This window comes from Acipenser ruthenus, chromosome 15 (genome assembly GCF_902713425.1).
Source record: "Acipenser ruthenus chromosome 15, fAciRut3.2 maternal haplotype, whole genome shotgun sequence".
In the NCBI taxonomy this organism is placed as follows: Eukaryota; Metazoa; Chordata; class Actinopteri; order Acipenseriformes; family Acipenseridae; genus Acipenser; species Acipenser ruthenus.
The window spans coordinates 19,329,004-19,341,537 of NC_081203.1; the positions used below are offsets into that span (position 1 = coordinate 19,329,004).

Consider the following 12,534-nt stretch of genomic DNA (forward strand, 5'->3'; position numbering starts at 1 on the left):
TCCATTTATATCGCGTGTACCACTATATCCATATATAACAGACAACATGAAACCCAAAGATACGCACAGGGGCGGGGCACACGGCCACAGGCGCTTACAAGTAAAACAACCTCTACAAAGATGTTTTAGAAAAAATGTACTTACCTTGCGTGTTTATTCTTTTCAAGGTTCAAGTTGTCTTGTATACGGTGGATGTGTTCTTTCACTTAAAAAAAAAAAACAAGACAGCGATCATTTGAGATCACTGTTATGTACTGTGTTCAAGTAGCTGAAGCAACCAGCTTTATCTTTTTGAATTTCTAATTCCTCCAATATCAGCAGAGGCAGTTGCAAAGGTACTGAAAGGGTCTATAAAAGGTGTATGGCCAAGTTAAAGACAACACCTTTTCATAGCAATCCATACAGTTATGCAGCATGAAACAACTGCTAGCATATCCTAACTTTGGGGGCTTGATGGTTCAAGTGTGTTCATTTTCTATTATACTTTGTTGTAAAGCATTTTTCCAAGCAAATTACCACCATTTTGTAAAAAGTACATTCTCTAAATAAAAAATATTTTATGTGTGCCATAATTATTGCTTTTTTCTGCCTCTGGGGTCTAGAATGGGAACGATGTAGTACAGGACACTGTCTCTGTGCTGCCAGTCCCTCACCCTGCATTCAATAACAGCTCTGAGCCACACTAAGAATAAATCTTCGGGGAGGGCCACAGCTTCAAGGTTGTGCCCCGTGCGCAGAGTGCAGCTTCAGCTCCTAGTAGCACGCTGTTACGAGTTTCAAAATGCCACCAGATGCCCACAGGAGCTCCCCGGGTCCTCTGTCTGCACTGCAGGTCATGGGCGATGAGAAATGTAATATCTTGCATGTTGTGAGACTTCTGGAGCAGCCGGAGCATTGCGGATATAGCCAAAGGACACAGAGGGAGGGGATTACACGTATCCAAGTAAAAAAGCTGGTTCTGTTGTGAGTTACAGCTAAGATACATCCCTATTGCTATTTACTCATCAGTTCTGCAGATGGAGAAATATTTAACTGCTAAAATGTAAATGCCATTGTTTGCTATTATAATTTTTATGAACATAATAAAGTGACATAGTTTTGTAACAAATACATTTGCATTTACATCCCCTCTTAATCACTTGTGTTAATTAGATATGTGGTTCTCCATATGAAAAAAATGTGCTTACAAATGCCCTGACGATATTGCTGTTACATATTTATTTTTATTTTGATATAAATCACCTTTGAACTCAGGTAGACATGCCTACTCTGACTATATAAATGTAGAGAGGATTAGAGCTGAAAGGTCAGATTGTCACATTTGATTGGAATGAGGACTGGGGTTCGGCTCCAGACAAGCTCAAGGCCAGGTAAGATTTAGTAACAAATGAGATCTCAATATTGGAGCGAGAAAACCCAGAACCGCTCTGAATGATTGCAAGCAGCATCAAATAATTAGGGACATGAAAAAACACACACATTAAAATGTCATTTTAATCTATATGCTCTAAAACAGAATGGAATCCTAACATTAAAATGAAGTACATACTGTACGAAACACTGCCGCTTTAAGAAAAAAACGTTATAACCAGACTTTAAATCTCACTGTGCCAAGCAACGTCAGACTAAACTGCCCATATTCACGACAGGGAATATTTAGAGGCTATTACCAAAACCATAGCGCCTGGAGATGAGATTACCAGACCCCATCATCTGAGTAAATCTATGACCAAAGAAGCCATTTGGAATTGAAAAAAGAGAAAGCAGACCAGCTTTATTTATAAACTGCCCGTCATTCCCAAAGAGGCACTCAGCAAACCATGAAAAGAACACAGCAGTCATGACATCAAGCATTTCCATTTATTTATTTTAAACGTTTTACCAGGATAGTGCCTTTAGCAAGATGCCAGCGTGCTTTCAAAACTTTCCTTTAAGTGGAAAAATCGCTTTAAAAAATTAGATTATGTGAAAGTGAAGGACTGCGTAAAGACATTGGGAACTCTTAATTAAAATAAGTACATTTCGAACAGGTAATAAATGACAACGGCTGCACTGGGAACAAGGGGCACAAAATATAACTAAGACATGCATGTGCACATTGTTACACACAGTACTATTATATGCACTGAGAAAAGCAAGACGACATCCCATTTCTTTCATTAATTTCTTACATTACTCATCAAAAAACAAATACAAATGGAGAAGCTTTGAGGTTTGCAAAATAAGCTACGCTAACCTACGCTCATAAAAAATAAAATGGTGCCACACCCATCGTGGTGGCTAAGTACAAAACACGCTGGAAATGTCTGATTCTTCAAAATGCAATGCACACAACCCCCCCCCCCCCCCCCATACACACAGTCTCTAGGGTGTCTCCAAGACAGCTGCAACTCATCTGTGGCACGGGCTGGAGCACTGGCTATAGGCTAAACAGCAAACAGGAGATTCATTTGACATCATCATTCTTCATTTGACAAGGGATCAGTCTCCTGCAGGCACTGAACTCTCCATACAGTACTTGCAAATAGAGAGAATCTATTGCATATTGGTTTAGCATTACTTTAACATTAGGCAGGAAAAGAGGGAAGGAAGCAGAGTTTCTTAGGGACATTTCAAGTAACTATTACCCTTGTCACCCTACTGTGTCTACATAATGCACGACCGTTACATCTGTGGTTGCAACTTGTGTTGTTTGCACATTATTTAGGTAGCGTGGGCATATCAAATGAGAATTTGTCCTAGATTTTCTAAATGAGCAAATATGTTTCCAAGTCAACCCCATCAAGCTCTGAAAACTGCATTATTTTGACAACTGCATTTCATTTTGTGAAAATTGACTACAACGATGTAATGCAACAGGGGAGTCCCTGTATTCAAAGATTCTGGCAGTGATTCCCAAACAATATTTGAGGAATGAAAGAATCTTTCTGCCGACTTTTTCAGTTTTAATTGGTTCAGATTAGTAAGTAATGGCCAACACCTGGGCTGGAGCTTCTGAGGTTGTCTACCCCCAGACTGAACATTCAGGGCCTCATGCACTAAACAGCAGTACCGTGTTTTGCACACAGTAAGCCCCTTTACTGAATGCTTTGTACACCTGCTGTACTCACTAACCCGTGGCAGGCAACCTAGCGCGTGGAAAAAGTACCGCGTTCGAGTCATTTAAATACAATGAATAATGTTAATGTGTGGAAATGTATGCAAATTACATCACAAAACACCGCGAGGAAGGTATTTGATATGCAAACCATATTCACTTAGACGCTAACTTTACTAGGTGCCTCAGCGTGTGTTAAAAGTACCGCTTATTGAAACCAGGAGGTGTCATAGAACCAGCAGAAGAGCTGCACAGGAGAGCGAGAAGAGTCAGGGAGAGAGTATTTCGGACCAGGCAGACGTTACTAGGGCTGTGTGAGGAGGAGGTAATAACTAGATACAGCCTGAGCACAGATCATACTAGCCTTATATGTAGGGCCCCGGAAAATTGAAGATATCACGAATTTCACAGAAATCGTGACTGCCTACCATGAAAAATATGCATTTTATTTTCCTACAGTATTTTACATTACTCTTCACTTCCTGTTCGTTTCAAACTTTTATTAAGTACACAGTCAATGCCGTGCATTTGGTTACTACGGCAACGGGGTCAAACAAATACTGGCCTCATGATTGGTGAATTCCTCATACTGTATAATGACTTAACATGTCAGTCAGAGGCAGGAAGTTTAAAATGGTTGTTTAGTGTTGATTTGAAAAAACAACTATGCATGTGATGCCATTTTATATATACACACACAGTATTTGCTTTATTTATTTACTATGGTTATTCTTCTACTGTACATGTGTTTACTGTAGACTCTGTTGATGATGTGCTTGGTTAAACTACAATCAGCACTCTTGGTTTGCAGTGGGAAGCAAGGTATGCATGCGTTAATGGCATAAAAGGAATATTCCATTTACCATGGAAACACAGAATATGAAAAGAATAAGAATTCCGCCTGCATGTATACAGAGCATTCAGAACATTCTAGTATTCCACATACAATATTCTGAATAATTGTGCCATGTAAACATACTGAGTGACACACAAGACTATCTCCCTAAAGTGTATGCAGCACACAAAGAATATTTAAATGGCAAAATGAACGATTCCGAGTCTGTTTGCGTTGTATGCGACGAGGACACTGATGATCAAGGCAACTGTGTTTTGTACATTTTCATCCCACAGAGCTTTACAACTGCTAATTCAGAGGAACTTACTGCTTACTTAGTAGATACACTGCATCTTGACTTTAACCACACAACAGTAGTAGGTCAGGATATCATTAAGACGCTTGTGGAGAATGTCATGGATTTCAATTGTGTGTCTGCCTTGTAATAACAGACAATGTAACAGAGGGAGAAATACTATTATTATTTATTAGTAGTAGTAGTAGTAGTAGTAGTAGTAGTAGTAGTAGTAGTAGTAGTTTATTTAGCAAACACCTTTATCCAAGGCGACTAACTAGGGTATGTGAACTATGCATCAGCTGTTGATCCACTTACAATAACGACTCACCAGAATGACGGAGCACAAGGAGGTTAAGTGACTTGCTCAGGGTCACACAATGAGTCAGTGAGTGAGCTGGGATTTGAACTGGGGACCTCCTGGTTACAAGCCCTTTTCTTTAATAACTGGACCACACAGCCTCCTTAGCTCTTTACGTCTATGCTTAGTCGTATACAATGGAGCACATTTATTTTGTCCTTAATGTTTCATAGATCTAGTGCTGGTTCATTTTTGCACGCAGTGTGGCTTCCTCCTGCCACGCGGTAATTCTGGTCATTTACTGCCGTTTAGTGAATGAGGCCCTTAGTCTGGAGGTTACAAAAGTCACAAAGATTGTGAAACAGTTTGAACATTTACACAGTACCGTATGTAAGGTACAGTAGCTTGTATGAAGAAAAGGATGAGCTGTTGCAAGGAGTGGACAGTTTGCACACGCGGGGGAATTAGAACAAAAGTGATGTATAAGATAATACTCTGTTGAATACAGCATGAGAATGTGCAGCTTTGCCAAGGTTATAATCAGGCCTCAGTTTTACTGCAGACTGAACCGAGTCTGTTCCATCCTACTCACTGCAGAGTTCGCTCAAATGCTCTGCGTTTTCTGAAAAATTGAATCCATACAGTTGAATTTATCAGCATTGTAATTTCTATTCCAAGTCATGTAAACACAGAAAAGGGTCATTTTTAGAAATCGAATTTTCTGATTCAGTTTTCTGAATACATTAGTTTTCCGAAAACTTGATCTCCTGTAACCATCCCAAATCACTGTGCAGTCACTGTAACCTGACCTCATGTAACTTGTAACAAAATGGCTATAGTTTAGCTATAACCCACACACAAATGTTGAGAACACAAAATAAAACTGAAACGAAACTTTACACACAGGTTGGAGAAAATAACCCCTTTCATGTCTCTATGTACAAGTCTGTTGTGGCAATACTTGGCAGCTGAAATGGTGTTTTTTTTGGTGTTCTTAGATTTAGTAAAGCATGGGAGGTCCACTGTTCTAAACATGGTTAATGAGGGACTGTGAGAAGGTTTGTATAGAGATTTCACAATGTTACATTAAAAACATACCTGCCAACAAACAGCCTCTGGTAAAAATCACTGCTTCAGGATTATGTTGTTAAGTTCCCTTGGGAAGGCTATTTTTATATGGAAACTGTCACACTGGAATATAATGAGTGAGAACATGAATCAAATATAAAATCCGGTAATTATCAAGGCTTCTTCAGACTGTCACAAAGAACATATTTATAATAACAGATCATCAGTCGTGTATAAGGCATCTTTAAACATGTAAATGTCTGCTTAGTTTAGTACTAATTAACATTTAGAAAAGCTTTAACCAATATTGATCAGCTGGGAAGTCTATCATTTATACCCATTTTGTGTTTGAAATGCGATCATATGCTGACTCAGTGGCATTCAGTTCCATGTTTAATCGATCGTAGTATATGAAAACTGAGGCTATTATTGTAAATCTAAATCAGTTCTATTGCTAAAATAGTGTTTGACAGTCATTTTCTTGTTAAGTTACCAGTTCTAGACAGTGGAGGAGGAAGAGAAGGATGGGCTCTGATGCAGGACCATATTGTGTTTATAAAAAGGTCAGAAATACAGCTATGTTAATTTGCTTTAGTTTATTTTGGTACCCAGCAACACCTGTTAACCACTTCCACCTGAACTACCGGATGAATCGTGCTGCACAGAGAACTGCAAAAGACTGGGCTGAACAGAATCCCAGCGACCACAAGGCTAAAACTATCTTATTTATGTGATTGTTTTTTGTAGCCTGTTGACTAAGTTTGAAGCACACATGTATTTATTATGTTGCTTGTATTTAATTGCTTTATTGTCTAACAGGACCTCTTGTTAATTGTGCCTTGTCTCAAGGGGTCAATCTTCTGTATAAATAAATAAATAAAATAAAAAACACAAGTGCTTGCAGATTTGGAAAAAGAGACACAGACAAAACATACAACAGTGCCTTGTACCAGCTTCCACCCAAAGACAATTGTGGGTGTAAAAAAAAATTTGGAAACTAACTTTAATTGAACAGTTTTGCCTTTTTAAACATCATTAACCCTTTGCGGTCCATTGTCGGACCTGGTCCAACATTGCAATTATTCCTATCCGATCCATTGTCTGACCCTGTCCGACATCATAAAAAAAATGCAAAAAACTGGTTTCTAGTCGTTTTTTCTTAGGAAAAAGCCGAGAAAACCATTCAATGGCCGAATGGGAGCAACAGGAGCCGAGACAAGCCGATAAAAAAAAAAAAAAAAAAAAAAAAAAATAGGCGTATCTCATGAATAGTCATACCTGCCCCTGGCATTACATAAGGGCGGTCATAAGGAAACAAGCTGGCTGTTACTGAATCAGCGCACAGAGAATATCACGGACATTTGCAGAGCTTTTTTGAGATGTTATAGTAATAAAATAATGACTTGGATTGCATTATTGAGGAGTTTGGTGATAAAACGAGTGATCAGGAGATGATTGATCGGTATGTACGACTTATTTTTTATTTCTTGGCATATGTGAAAGCGATAGCGAAAGAAAGGGTGTGGCGGGGCTGGAGAAGCCTAGTGAGTGCTTTGTTGATATGCAGGGCCTTTTAAACCCGTTTGACTGTGGAAAAAAAACACTTTAAAACAGCGCGTCTAAAATTAACTGCGAGTGTGAAAATAAATTGGACCGGACGCGCACTTAATAAATGGACTGCAAAGGGTTAAGAGAATAGAAGTACATGTTTAAACGAGGATACAAACCTAATTACTGGCACCAGTAGCTACATATTTGTATCATTGTACAAATAGTGTAGCATCTGCAAATATAAAAGGTGAAAAACATTATCACTGTTACATTTTTTTTTCATTCGGTCATGTGGAACATAAAAGGAAAATGGAAATTGCAGCACGTTGAACAAATACCATCCTTAACCGACTTTCACAACAAGGAAACTTGTATTAATCTTATAGTATAGATTTTTTTCAGCATCAATTTCTAATAGTGAGATTATGAGGTCTCTACACAGTCCTTGTAAATGTTTACCACAGTAAAAAATGCTTGGTAATTGTGCAGTTTCCCTATGCCTTGTCCATAGTTTCACATGGTTTAATTCTTTTTTTTTTTTTTACCATACCACTCTGGGCTTTACAATGCTTAACATGCTTTATTAGTTTGCTATGCTTTTACTATGGGAAACTGTGATAAAGGATGTGTGCTCACTGGTTTTAGTTGTTATCTAAACGCGGTGGTATTCATACCTGTAGCTTTTTATCGATCAACAGAATTTGACCAGGAGTGTCAAATTCCATGTTATCAGTGGTTGTAATTTCCTATTTAATGAGATGGACAGAAAATAAATGTTCTGCTACTTTTGTTTTCACTTCTATTTGGGGGATTGTGAGGAACGTGCAGTATCATTAACATGTAATATAGTGACATGCATTGCATTAAACTGCCTTTCAGCTGCCTCACTGTCTCTTACGTAAGGCATACATTAAAATCCCATCAAATGATAAAACTGCCCTGGGGCCCAGTTCATCCTCCAGGCCTTGAGTATGCCACCCCTCAGTGTTCTCAAAATTCAGTTAGCTTTGCTTGTTTGACAGGGAATGGAACATGATACTGTGTTTTGCAATTTCCCTTCTTTACTGACATTAGCATGAAGGCCAGAGCTTTCTTTAGCTTGAGGTTTAGGAAGCAGACCATCGCGGTTTGTGGCCAGACTCCCGCCAATTTTGGGATGCAGGAAATGTTGAAAATGAGCTGACAGCTCAGAACTAAATAAGAAGATGGTTTATTTTGTGATGATCTCATCAGAATAAGAGGAAACTTTGTTTTAAAAGTTAATTCTCAGAACTCTCATGTTATAGGAAGCATGGAAATAGCACGAACAGACACAAGCTGCCCTCCAGAAAGTATTATTGGGAAGAATTGCACAACGGCATGGGATGCTGACTATTTTACCCCACTTAGACCCCTAGCTTTCTTGATATCCCTGAATAGATCCCTAAAACTCTTCAAATGCATGTAAAATATAATACGTTGAATTAGTAACTTGTCCTTTGGGTGCAGTAGTATACAAAATATTACCAATTTACTATCAATGCAGAATTTATTATATATATATATATATATATATATATATATATATATATATATATATATATATATAGTGACAAACCAAGGGGCCGTGTTATAAATGGCAAGTATGTGAGAGCGGAACTGCTAACAGGGCTCTGTCCTCTCACTGGATTGCAACCAGAGGGGGGACTACAATTCGCAACAAGCCCCAACAGCCAGAGCAATGTGCCGAGGCGTGGCAGCCACACCCACAACAGCCATGGGGCGTGGCCTGCCAATATAAAAAGGGTCAACACAGACCAGGAAGTGAGGAGAGAGAGGAGTAGAAGGTGGTGAGGCATTGCGGAGTGTGCAAGTACTGTTTTGTGGATTTTTGAATTGATTTACTGTGTATGACCTGGACCGACTGAGAGCCCTACTGGCTGTGAACCAGATTTGTGAACTGACCCTTGATATCCCTGACCCTGTGGGCCGTGTGTCCAACACGGCACAAGGTAATAAACATACAAGCACCATCTTGTTGGAACTAACTTTATTTGTGACTGTACCTTCTTGTGTGTGTCTCCCATACCGATTTGTGTACAAGTTTGCTTACCCAGCAAGAGCTTTGTCACAATATAAACATCTCTAGACTATAGAGAGACTTAAAAAAATAAAAATAAAAAAATAAAGCAAACAGCTCTATATCTATATCCAAGGAGAATCAGGATCCAACAGGATCCAGGATACCCAACAAAGGGACAGGCGCTAAATTCCTACACAATCCATAACTGGTGCTAATCCACAAATGCAATCGCTCGTTTAATCTTTAGAGCTCTGCTGGTTGTACAGTAGGTCTCAGATTCTACCAAGTTTGAAGTTTTATAGTAATATTTATTCTCTTGCCTACGTTGCATTTAATAGATCAAATTAGTTAATATATCTAATAAAAGTATTTATAGTGATCAGCATTAGTCCAAGTAAGTATTCTTAATAATGAAGTGTATATTTGACAGGGATCAGTGGGAAGTTCTAATGGACTGGCTGGGTAAATGTTCTGTGCATTTCTTGGTTCCAGTTATTTCGAACAGACCATACTGAACCTACAGAGGAGCCATAACTCTGCAAACAGGGATATTGGCTATTTGGCTGGAATTGTGTATTGTTTGTGAATAGTTTTTGTTTTATTGTTATGTGGCACCAGGCACTCTTGTTGTTCAACAAAACAAGGTTTTATCTTGTTGAAGGTTTTCTGTTTTTAAACAATGTTCCTTATCCCATTAAATCCTCATTTGAGGACAGGCTACTTGTAATTTTATGGACCCTTCTTAACTGACGCCTACCGTTTGTTTGTTTTTTGTTTAAATGTCTATTTATATTGTTATGATAACTTACTCTAATTTTGTTAACCGCAGAAGTAAAATCTAAATGCTATGTATTAAAATGACAAATACAGCTTGTGTTCTGATTTTTTCAAAGAGAAATTAATTTGGTATATTAATGGTCGATGTAACATCATGCTTCTTTCAATGCGTTCCAGTTCTTTGACTGAAGGCAGAACTGCAGAGAATCTTGTTTAAAGAATATAAACCCTAAGCATGCAGAAGACGAAAATGAAGATCTCCAATTCTGCATGACTTCCCTTGCCCTGCCTTGTCCCTTCCACTCATCTTGAAATGTTCACATGCAAGTTGCTTAAGTTTCATTTACTCATCATTGAGATGAATAAAATCTGCTTGTTGATCTGTGTTGGTGCTCCTGGTGTGCAGTCAGTACCTTAGGGGCTTCTGCTGCCACAGCTGCTTCTTTGCAGATAGGAAAGACTGGTTCTGTAAGCTCTGAACCAAGATTTAAAAATCAGGCGCGGTTTTGCTTAATGTACAAGGAAATATGGAAATAGCCAGGGGATAATGATGAAGTTTAATAACCTGAACAAAATCTATCTGAACTCTTTCTTTTAACTGTGAACAAAAACAAAGCTTCCATGGTGCATCCCTATACGGCAAAATCATCTGACAGAATGCTTTGTATACATGGAGGAAAAAGCGTAAATTGTGGCCACATTTTAACAGTTTCTGAAATATGGCCAAAAAATGGTTTATTAGACAACGCCATAAATCAAAAGTAACTCAGAAATCTAGAGAATAACATTGTCAAATTTCCCATATCATACACTTACATACTGTGGAGGGAGCAATTGGCTTATGATTTGATTTAGCCAGAGATTAAGCAGCTGTAAAAATGTACTGTGAATGAAACATGGAACACCGACAGTGAATCTTAATTGAGAAAAACTATAGAACACAGCTATGTACCAAATATGAAAACACATTTATCGTGCTTTACATAACTCCCAAATATGATGTTACAAGGGCTCCTTTGTATTGTACCAGGCTCTTTCTGTAGAGTGGTTAAGCTGCTCGATTGGGGAGCGTGTGCTAATCAGTGACAGTCTTCGATTTGCTGCTGTTTAGGTCAATTGAATATACACTGCTTTCTTTAACTGCATTAACTGAACTCTGTTCTGAATCCTTATCGATGAGTCCTGTGTTTTTCACATAATTATCTTTGTATTGCAAGTAGTTCTCAATGTCAAGGATTGTTAATAAAGGATTCTTAGTGCATGTTGTGTAAAAACACAGGGTTCAAGACAGCGTCCATACATTACTCCAGTGATATGTATAAATTGCATTAGATGTGTGATCACCACGACTCACTGCAATAATGCATACTGGAAATGAGTGTCTGAATGCTTGCATACACACATGCTTGATATGTTTGGAGCAGTGTAGGAGCAGAATCAAAGATTGCAATCTTCAAAGCTCCGATACCACTTTGTAGTCCCCACCACTCCTAATCAATCAACTATTTTGGCTTCAGAATTAGCCAAGACATAACAAACAAGCGTTGCCTAGACAATTCTGGAATCAGCTGCTTAGCATCAAAATACAGGTATTGCTTACTGCTCACTATTTTTAAAATCAGTACCTCAAAGGGCGACATATTTATCAAGCTGTTTACACCAAGTTTAATATACAGCAGTGTGCAAATGTATTAGAATACCTAGTGCTTTTGTTTTGATTTCTTGTGCATATGAAATCAAACCACTGGAACTGAATCTTGGAAAATTGTCAAAATAGGCAAATTAGTGTGTAATTTAATTGATTAATTTAATAGGCCACGCATGCAATTCATTTACAATAGTAAGTGAAAAGGAACACATAGCCACAAATGGTAAAATGCATGAGACTTTTTAGAAGTTGTTTAAGATGCCTAATTAAAGCACAAAGTGGTCTATTTTCACACAAGTGCCTATTGTTTCTATATCCCTATTTGCTGACCGAAAACTGAAATTCTCATACTTCATGCAGGTAGATATATAAAGGATATAAATGACAAACCTTGAGGTTTTCTACTGCATGCAGTATTTTTTCTACAGTGAAAGGAAAATCACTGTTGATGCAAATGTGGTGCAAAATGCATTTAGCTGTAAACACCTTGCTAAATGAGGTACCTTAATGGCTTGTACAAATGATATTTTTACACATTGCCCCTAGCAACAGCTGAACCTTGTGACTACAAAGCTACTAGTAACTCCCCACCTACATAAAGTTCTCAAAATACAGCCTTTTCAATTGAATCACTTAACATTTACAATGCCAGCGTCGACTTATGTAGCTCATGAAAAAGTGCAGCCCAACACTCAGTACTTTGAAAATGCACAGAAACAGCACAGTAAATGAAAATAAATTACAAAAATGGTTTCTGCACCTTTTTAATGTGTGTTTATACTAGGTTGCTATGCTTTTTAATGTGTGTTTATACTAGATTGCTATGCTCTTTATTGTTGCCTACAGACATTGCTGGACAGATACTGAGTGAAATTGTCTTGATTTTTTTTTTCCCCTAGT

At 38.2% G+C, this 12,534-nt stretch overlaps 1 protein-coding gene across 10 annotated transcripts in view; it reads right to left on the reverse strand.

The window, feature by feature from the left end:
* Nucleotides 1–12,534, reverse strand: part of LOC117422535 (alpha-(1,6)-fucosyltransferase) — a 193,623-nt gene that overhangs the window by 120,688 nt on the left and 60,401 nt on the right. For 4 of the 10 annotated variants that reach the window (XM_058987343.1, XM_058987339.1, XM_058987336.1 and 1 more), the window contains one exon: nt 145–205. The exons of 4 other annotated variants lie outside the window; for them this stretch is intronic. The gene's annotated coding sequence lies outside the window, so the exon portion shown is untranslated. Of the gene's footprint in view, nt 1–144; nt 206–5,626; nt 5,670–12,534 lie in introns of those variants that run through there. 2 more of the 10 variants (XM_058987338.1, XM_058987342.1) reach the window with 2 other exon arrangements.